A 10169-nucleotide genomic window follows, 5' to 3' on the forward strand; every position below is an offset into this window, starting at 1 on the left:
TCTCTGTGTGTCTTTCTTCTGCTCTTCTTACTGGAATGCTAGTTGTATCCAATTAAAGACCCCCCCTATTCCAGTATGACCTCATCTTAACTAACTACACTGACAATGACCATATTTCCAAATAAGGTCCTCAGGGTTAGGACATATATTTTGGTGGCGGTGGCAGGGGGGACACAATTCAGCCCATAACCTGTGAACTCCTTTTGTTTTTACCAATTTCAGTTGCTGTCTGCAGCTGTTTGTGCCTCATGGTGGGGGGGTGTTGTCAGTATCCGGTCATGGGAGAGTCTGGAATGGACTTCGGATTGGCTCAACCAGAAAGGACTGTGGGAATGGCTGGGTTAGGACGAGCCATTGTTCTTAAACTTGATTAGACATTGGAATTAGCTGGGGAGATTCAGAAATGGTGATGCCTAAGTCCTGCCTGCAGTGATTCCGATTAAATTGGCCTCCAGTAAAGCCAGGCCTTAGGATTTCTTTTTTTTTTTTAACGTCTTTATTGGAGTATAATTGCTTTACAATGGTGTGTTAGTTTCTGCTGTATAACAAAGTGAATCAGCTATAGTAAACATATATCCTCATATCTCCTCCCTCTTGCGTCTCCCTCCCACCCTCCCTATCCCACCCCTCTAGGTGGTCACAAAGCACCAAGCTGATCTCCCTGTGCTATGCGGCTGCTTCCCACTAGCTATCTATTTTACATTTGATAGTGTATATATGTCAATGCTACTCTCTCACTTCGTCCCAAAGCTCCCCAGGTGACTGCAGTACATAGGCAGGTCTAAGAACCACTGAACTAGAAGAGCTCAAAGCTAATGGTGGCAGCTTTTCTACTTGATTGGATTAAAAATAATTGAAAGAATAGGCCTGTATTTTCTTTTCCAAAATCCTTGGAGCCAGATGCATTTGGGAATTCATATTTAGAAATTTTTTCAGAATTAAAGAAAAGTAATAGGGAGCATATACGGTATATAACATAAAACTCCCAGTGTTAAGGGGTGTCTGGACAGCACCCCTTAATATAATACAGTAATTTTTCAGTGAAACATGTAAATATTCACATTATAAAGAGGCCTATGTCAATTCAGGTCAAGTTTTGCTGCCAGAAGAGAATTGGTACTCAATTTAGAAAAAAATTAAAAAAACAAAATTCAGCTTTCAGTTCTTTATAGATTCTAGAATTGAGGATAAAGGATTGTGAATGTAATTATAAAACTCTGTGTTCTAGAGCCCAAGTATTATATATCAGCACTATATACCTGACTGAAGAGGTCTTAGGTAGAAGGTAATGTGCAAAAAGAGTTCTGATGTAGGGCCAGAAGGGTCAGCCCTGATCACCCGGTTCTTTCCACCAGAACCTACTTCTGAAGCCTCTGCAGGTTCACTTAGCTATTTGCAAATAGCCCTTCAAAGCAACAAAGAAATGGCAGGTTTTGATTTCTGGCTGCTGCATCATAGGGAATCTGTACTGGGTCGAATAGGGGCCCCTCCAATTCTTGTCTTTCCCAGAACCTCAGAATGTGACCTTATTTGGAAATGGAGTAATTGCAGATGTAATGTGTTAGATGAGGTCATATCAGAATAGCTTGGGCCCTTAATCCAATATGATTAGTATCCTTATAAGAAGAGAAGAGTCACAGAGACAGGCACGCACCAAGGGAAGACAGTGTGGAGACACAGGGAGACGGCCGTATGACCACAGAAGCAGTGATTGGAGCTGTGCAGCTACAAGGCAAGGATTGCTAGTAGCACCAGAAGCTAAGAGAAAGGTATGGGACGCATCCCCCCCCCAGACTCTGGGGAGAGCATGGGCCTACTGACACCTTGATTTTGGATTTCTGATTTCCAGAACCATGAGAAAATACATTTCTGTTGTTTAAAGGATGTAATGTGGGATACTTTGTTATGGTAGTCCTGGGAAATTAACAGAATCCTAAGGTTAGCACTTAGGAGAGAAAGAAACCATTTCCTGTATTGTATGGGATAAGATCCTTCTTCACTATTATTCTGTGATAAGCTGCACAAGGAGAGTGGTCTCACTAATCACAATGCAATTAATATTATCTATATGTTTATTTAAGCAAAAAATTATACATATATTTGTACACATACATATAAATGTATGAGAGAGAGAGAAAATGGGAGTGCATTTCCCTCTTATAGGAAGAAAAGGATCTCGAGGCACACCAAGACACTGGTGATATTTTTACTACAAGGAATTTTTTTAAAGTAGTATTTCACCTAGCTTCTAACTGGAGTGAAGCCAGCAAGAAGATCAGGAAAATGTCCAGGTGCCCAAGGGATTATTTCACACATACTTATTGAACTGATCACTATGGGCAAGTCACGAGGACAGATGATGATCAATGCAGAATGTGTAAAATGGGGAATAGATAAATAAATCAGAAAAAATGGTCTCTCCCATGGTTATGATTAGATATCTCAGGAACATGGCCAGGTAAATTGACTAATAGAGAGGGATGGAAATTACGTTAAAGAAGGGAAGTCTGCTAATAGTTTTATTTTAAGAGACATAAGCCAAAGCTACACAAGTTAGATCTGTTTGAGCTTCCCCCTCCTTCAATCCATGCCTCCCCCAATACATACGCACATCACTACACATCCTAGAACTCAACATCAGCACCCAGCAGTCATGGGCTCTCAGCAGTTCCCCTCTGCCTTCTCTCTCCAAGGGGCAGAGGGTGTGATTAATCAGGTAAAATAAATATGGGAACCTTAGTGGGGTGGGATGGGAGGGGCTTTTCTATCAAGCACAGGATGAATTCTGGGAGCAAACAGCCCCAAGAAATGATAGCCTAATTACTACCCCTGAGGAGCAAACTATCCATTTTCAGACAAAGAATATCTGCATTAAAAAGTGATTTAAGAATGCTTCCAATAGATAAACAAAGACCTACTGTATAGCACAGGGAACTATGCTTAGTATCTTGTAATAACCTATCATGGAAAAGAATCTGAAAAAGAATATGTATATACGTATAACTTAATCACTTTGCTGTACACTTGAAACTAACACAACATTGTAAATTAACTATACTTCAATTTTTAAAAATCTGCAAAAAAGAATGCTTCCAAAGAAACACAATGGCATGTATTGAAACAGTGCATTGCAGTTGTGCAAGCATTTCCCATGTGTTATTGAATTTGATGCTGATAAGGAATGTAAAGCTAATGTTATCAAAATCCATTTTACATATGAGGGAAAGTAGGCGACGTGACCTTAGCTGGCAAGTGGCAGGCCCTGCTTGGAACTAGGTCCGGTGACTTTGGGTCCGGGGCTTTCACCACTGTCTACCAATCACTCCATGTACTGCAGCATATTGTAGTGGAGTGGGGACAAGGTAAGCTCTCTAGCCTAGGATTTAAGAGGTTGGACTTCGGAATAAGATGGACCTGACCTGGGTTTGCAAACCTGGGTGACTTTGAGCAAGTTATTTAATTGATTTCAGCCTCTATTTTCTCAGCTGCAAAATGAGGTTTCTTCTAATTCCTCAAGGATGTTGGTGATGATTAATGCGTTAATACCCACAAATGTCTTGACTTAAGGATTGGAAGATGGTATTAATAATTGAAAAATAACACAAACACTTTTTAGAGGTACTGAGAGTATCCAAAGTAATAAAGTGGTCTCACAGGCAGGTGAGATATGCCGGGGCAGGAAGCCCTGTGTTCCTGCTTCGCTAGTATCTATTACTAGATATTTTCCTTCATCTTGGCCTCAGTGAATGCTCTCTTGCCTGCTTTAACATCCAGTTTGGAGTGGGGAGGGTGTTTGGAATAAAATATATAAATATAGATATCTATATATAGTTATCAAACTATTATTATCGTCCTCATCAAAATTCTTATCATGCTTAGATGATTGGTGGATAACAGTCCTTCCATGTTGAGTTTCGGTGGATCCCCACCCTGATCCCCACAATATATCAGACTATACTTTTGTAATCAATAACCCTGTCTCAAACTGAAGGTTGTGACCCTTGTTTCAATGAAGGTTACTCTCTACTTCCTAATTATGCAAGTTATCATGGGATATGCCACTCACTCATAGGAAATAATATATAACCGTAACTATGGAAAATGATTTCCTAAAATGTTCATTGCAAAGGAGAAGTGATATCCAGTGAAAGGAAGTGATCTTCTCAAAGAACAGGAGTGTGCCCAGCCGAATTCATAAAAATGATTAACCTATAAAAAATTTATTATCAGGGGATTTCCAAGGGGAATTAGTCAACCAGTCTTGATTCAGGCTAAAAAAATTAAAAAGTGAAACTAGCAATAGAGAAGATTAAAAAAAATACAGATATTACATAGTTGATGAATATGCACAATAAAATGGTTTGGGGTTAGCTACCAAAGTATTTGGTCAAGTCCTGCTGCACCTACTTGGCTTTTTCCAGGCTATATCTTGACATTTCTTCTGGAAAATTAAATAAGATGAGGGAGGCTGAGGGGAGAAAAAAGTAGCATCCTTGTGCTGAGGAGGCACTAACAGAGTTGCTGACATTGAATTACACAGCTTGATATTTCTCAAGTTAATCTGAGGCATCACATGAAACAGTAAGCACTGTATAAGCCCACAACTGTCTTTATAATGCAAAAGAGAAGACTTCAATTAGTACTGTTATTGCCACACCAAATCATACGGGAGAAAAATTTGTAATAAATAATATGCAAGTGAACAATATCCACTAAACTTTAGTTGTAATGTAAAATATAATATAGAGTACATGAATACATACATATATAGCATACATAGATAATCCCATATAAATATATATGTAGATAGAATAAATACATAGGTTAAAAAATTGTAAAAATATCAAAATTTCTTTAACGTATAAAGCTGTCTTTAGTTTATTGAGACACACTGATAGTATCCTTGATATGAATGGTGATGCTCCCCCAGGGTGTAGCCAAGATGGGCCAGATGAAAATAGAGCTGAATTACTCTACAGACAAATAGAAAAGGGAATATCAAGTATTCAGGGGTATACTTCCCTCAACCTTTTAATTACTTTCTGTATTTTACAAATGAGTAAAGTGAAGTTTAAAAAAGTTGAATGATGAGTCCCACATGTTCAATCTACAAACATGTATTGGTTGCCTGTTGTGTGCCAGTCTCAAGGGATTCCACCTTTGTGGAACTTATACTCTATGGAGTGATGGGGGACCAGACAATGAAAAAGTAAACAAGTAAATATGTAATAGAATTTAAAGTTATCATAAATGCTATAAAGAAAGAAATTAAGGCCTAAGGGAATAAACAGCACCTGGGTAAGGAGTGCACATTCTAGTTTAGAGCAGTTCAACCACTAAGAACTCTCATAGTGTGGATTAAAATTAATCACAAATAATCATGCTAGGTTGAAGAAATCTAAACTAAATCATAGAGAATAAAAAATCTGGTGAAAGAGCATTCCATGTAGAAACTAATATCAAGTACAAATGCCCTGAAATGCAAAAAGCTTGTTGTGTTAAAGGAAGAATAAGAAAGTACTGGTGGCTGGAGCTTTAAGAAACAATGAAGAACGTGATTGGAGATGAAGATAGAGTAGTAGGTGTCTGCAAGATCACAGAGGACTTTATGCTCAAGGGTTTGGAGGAGGTGCCACTGGACAGTTTAGAATTAAGGACTGATCATTTGTTCTTATGTTTTGGAGGGTCATGGTGACTTTTGTGAAGCGATTAGAATGTGGAGTGGCAAGCCTGAAAAGAGTAAAACAATAGTCAATAAAATTGCTGTTGTCCAGGTGAGAGAATGTGAAAATATCAGAAGGGGTGAGAAATGCTTGGATTCAGGATATATTTTGAAAATAGAGCAGAGAGATTGCTGGATGTGTGGGAAAGAGAAAAATCAAAGATGACTTCTGGATTTTTAGCTCAAGGAATTAGATGAATGGTCCTGCCATTTTCTGAGATGGGGAAAATCACAGAAACAGGTGTGTGGAAGGGGACAGTTCAGTTTTGTGTACTTGCAGTGTGAGATACCCAAGTTGCGTATTGAAAAGGCATTTAGGAAATTTATTCCAGCACTCAAGGGAGAGATCAGATCTGGGAGTCATTGGCACATGTGCATCATAAAGAAGAAAGCAGCCATTAAGACTCAGAATTTAACCAAAGCAGGAAATTGGAGCACAGGATTACTAGAGAGGTGACTAGTAGAAATATAAGCTCCCATTCTGTCCCACCTGTTCCCTCTTCTTCAAGAATCCTTCAAGAGATCAAGAGGAACATTGTATGGGATGAGGCTTTCAGCCTTTTCTTCCCCCTTTTAATCATTAAAGAACTCCAGATGTCTGAGTGTTTGGGGGCATTCAGGATGCAGCCACTTAGGTTATGATTATAAAAGCCAATATAGGACATCTATAGCTACATACACATGCTTTTTATACAAGGAATATTACCTGAATGTTTCATCTAAGGTGTTTTGAACAGGTTCATCTAGGTAGACAGGGCATATAAGTTGAAATACTGGCTAATTGGAGATATGAGTCTGAATCTCAGAGGAGGAGTCAGGGTCAGAATGTGAATTGGGGAACTATTTATGTAGAAGGTGGAGCTGTGATTCACTGATATATATAGGGAAGGTCGGATAGAGAAAGAAAACAGAATGATGTCCTTTGGGGGATACATAGACCTAGCATCTGGAAACAGCAAGAAGACAGAGAAAACATCAAAGAAGAAGACAATAGGAATGAAAAATGTAGTTCCAGTTAAGTCAGGAGAGAAGGGACTTAACATTCTATAGCAGTGGCTTTAATATGATAAATATTTTCTGCAATGGAGCACTGAATGTTCTTGAGGAATCTAGTTTTATTATGCTCATTTTTGTGTTTGCTGGCAAAGTGCAGTGTAAGGCTACACCTTTAGATAATGTTTTCACAATAAGAGCTAAAGCACTTTTCCTGGTTAAGCTTCAGTGTCAGACTTTCTGAGGTGGAAAGAGAACCAAGTTGCCAAATCCCATTTCTGGTGACCTTCATAATAGTGTAGGAATGGCATCCGCCCTAGAGATTCTGTGCAAGGGATTTAAAATAGAAACTCAGAAAGTCAGCAACTCACATCGAGCCTCCACCCTTTTCTCATCTTCCTTTGTTTTCATTTGCCTGTTACTGGGAGCCCTTGATCTAAGGAGGGTTCCCATCCTTCCTGGCCAACCCCTGAACTCTGGCCTCCTGCCCATTGCTGAATAGTAGTCGAAGACTCCCTTCACTGGAGAGATGAACAAAACGTAGAGAGGACAAAACATGGACCGCTCTTTGGTATCCTTGGCTCATGACTTGTAAATAAAGTTGACATTAGGTACAAATGGAATCATTTGGCTAAAATCAGTCCTGTGATGTACTGAAACTGTCCAGAATTTTCTCCTTAAATAAATCTTCAGGGTTTCTGCTTTTTGATGAAGATTTCTTTGGGTCTTAAAAAAAAAAGAAAGGCAAATTACATTTTTGATTTAGAAAAAGTGTTTTCCATTCCAAAACGTAAATAACTTTTAGCTGTTGTGGTCTTCAATAAATTAAACTTCTGTTTACTGTCAAATGCCTAAAAATAGTTCAGTACATTATTCACTGTTAAAGTGCATTGAATTGTTAATGATATTATTTGATTATTCTCTCACTGAAATTTTCTGTTTTTTCACTACTCCACACTCAGCCCTTGCAGAAGGAAGCATGATAGTACAATGAGAAAATGCTGGTGGAAAAGAGTAGTGAAATATGGAACTTGGCTGACTTCAGGCCATGAGAGAGCAAAGGTCCCCTGCTACCTTCCTATTTCCTTTTCTGGCCATTTGGAAATATCTATTTCCAACTCAGTCCTAGGGCCATCACCATGTTCCCTTTGGTGACTCAAAGTCCCACATGTAAATTGCCTCTGCAGGCAACTCATAATCAATTAAATGAACCTAATAGAACTCCTCTCCCTTTGCCTTCAGTTTCTGGCTCACTTATACAGCTACATTAATTTAATCAGATTTACTTCTACCTCTACTTCAAAGCATATCACCAGTAGTTCACAGAAACATATCAAATCAATACAATAATATATATTATTTCCCTTCCTTTTCCCAACCCCTTTTAAAATAGGTTTTTTCCTTAGAGTCCTGCTGTGGGCTTTAAAAAGTAAGCCCACCCTAATGATTTTAAGGTAAAGTGAAGGATGTTATTAAATGTGGCATTTGTGAGGACAATGATTCATGCTGTTCTTGGGGAAAAATACATTAGAACTCCATTCTTGACTTTGACTACTCCTCTTTGATTGTTTGCTCTTTATTAATTTTAGAAAGATCTTGACTAGCTGCAAAAATGTTAGTATTTTAATTGTGGTCTTATAATATTTAAAAACATAACTCAAGGAGATTTGCATCTTTTTTATGTTGAATTTTCCTATCCAAGACCCTGGTATGGCTTTCCATTAATTCAAGTCTATTTTTGTGTCTTTCCATATGGTTTTAAAGTTTTTTATTATATAGTTTTTAACACTTCTTGTTTTATTTTTTCTAGGTATTTTGTGTGTCTGTGTTATTATTGTAAATGGGGAATTCTATTCAATTGTACGTAATTGATTTTTATGATTATATTTTTATATAGAATGCAGACTAATTACCCTAGTTAAATTTATAGCCTACCTTTCTTATTATTTTTAGAAGTTTTTGCATTGATATTTAAAGCCAAAATTTAGGTGCTAGATATGCTCATTACTAATGGTATGTCATTGCTCATAAGCCCTATCAGCATAAAACTAATGAAATTATGTAATTGTACAGATACACACAAATACACACACACATCAAATATTGCAGCAAAACATATTACATGAATTTTTGATTTCCAAGTGCATATAAAAGTTATATTTACACTATACCGTAGTCTATTAAGTGTTCAATAACATTGTCTAAAAAAAGTACATATCTCAATTATAAACTACTTACTGCTAAAAAATGCTAACCATTATCTGAGCCTTCAATAAATTGTAGTAATAACATCAAAGATCATTGATCACAGATCACAAATAAAACAAATAAAATAACAATGAAAAAGTTTGAAATATTGTGAGAATTACCAGAATATGACAAAGAGACATGAAGTGAGCAAATGCTATTGGAAAAATGGATCCAACAGACTTGCTCGAATGCAGCCTTGCCACAAACCTTCAATTTGTAAAAAATGTAGTGTCTGTGAAGCTTAATAAAGCAAAGTGCAGTGAAACAAGGTATGCCTGTACTCTCTTAACAACTTTCCAGTATATCATACAGCAGTGTTAGCTATAGTCAATGTGTAGTACATTCCATCTCTAATACTTACTTGTCTTATAGCTGGAAATTTGTACCCTTTGACCACCTTCCTCCAATTACCCATCCCCCGTACCCTCTGCCTTTGGTAGCCACAAGCAAGTCTGATGTCTATTTCTATGAGTTTGTTTTCTTGTTTGTTTTTTGTTTTTTGACTCCACATATAAGTGAGGTCATAAAGATATTTGTCTTTCTCTGTCTGACTTATTTCACTTAGCATAATGCCTTCAAGGTCCATCCATGTTGTCACAAATGGTATATATGTGTATGTAAAATGGGATATTATTAAGCCATAAAAAACAAGAAAATCCGTATATATATTTATTTTTATATACATAAATGGATAAAGTTGTGATACATATATATGTATCAGTTTTATCCATTTATACCAGTTACATATGTATATACACATGCATGAGCATATATGTATGTGTGTATGTGTATATATATATCCCAACTTCTTTATCCATTTGTCCATTGATGGACACTTAGGTTGTTTCCATGTCTTAGCTATTGTAACTAATGCTGCTATGAACATGGAGGTGCAGACAACTTTTCGAGTTAGTGTTTTTGTTTCCTTTGGATAAATAACAAGAAGTGGAATTGCTGAATCATATGGTAGTTCTGTTTTTAACTTTTGAGGATCCTCCATACTGTTTTCCATAGCTACTGTACCAATTTACAATCCCACCAACAGTGCACAATAGTTCCCTTTTCTCCACATCCATGCCAGCACTTATTATCTTTTGTATTTTTGATAATGACCATCCTTACAGGTGTGAGGTGACATCTCATTGTGGTTTTAGTTTGCATTTTCCTAAAGACTAGTGATATTGAACATCTTTTCATGTATCTG

The sequence above is a fragment of the Balaenoptera musculus genome, chromosome 1, assembly GCF_009873245.2.
Source record: "Balaenoptera musculus isolate JJ_BM4_2016_0621 chromosome 1, mBalMus1.pri.v3, whole genome shotgun sequence".
Classification (NCBI taxonomy): domain Eukaryota; kingdom Metazoa; phylum Chordata; class Mammalia; order Artiodactyla; family Balaenopteridae; genus Balaenoptera; species Balaenoptera musculus.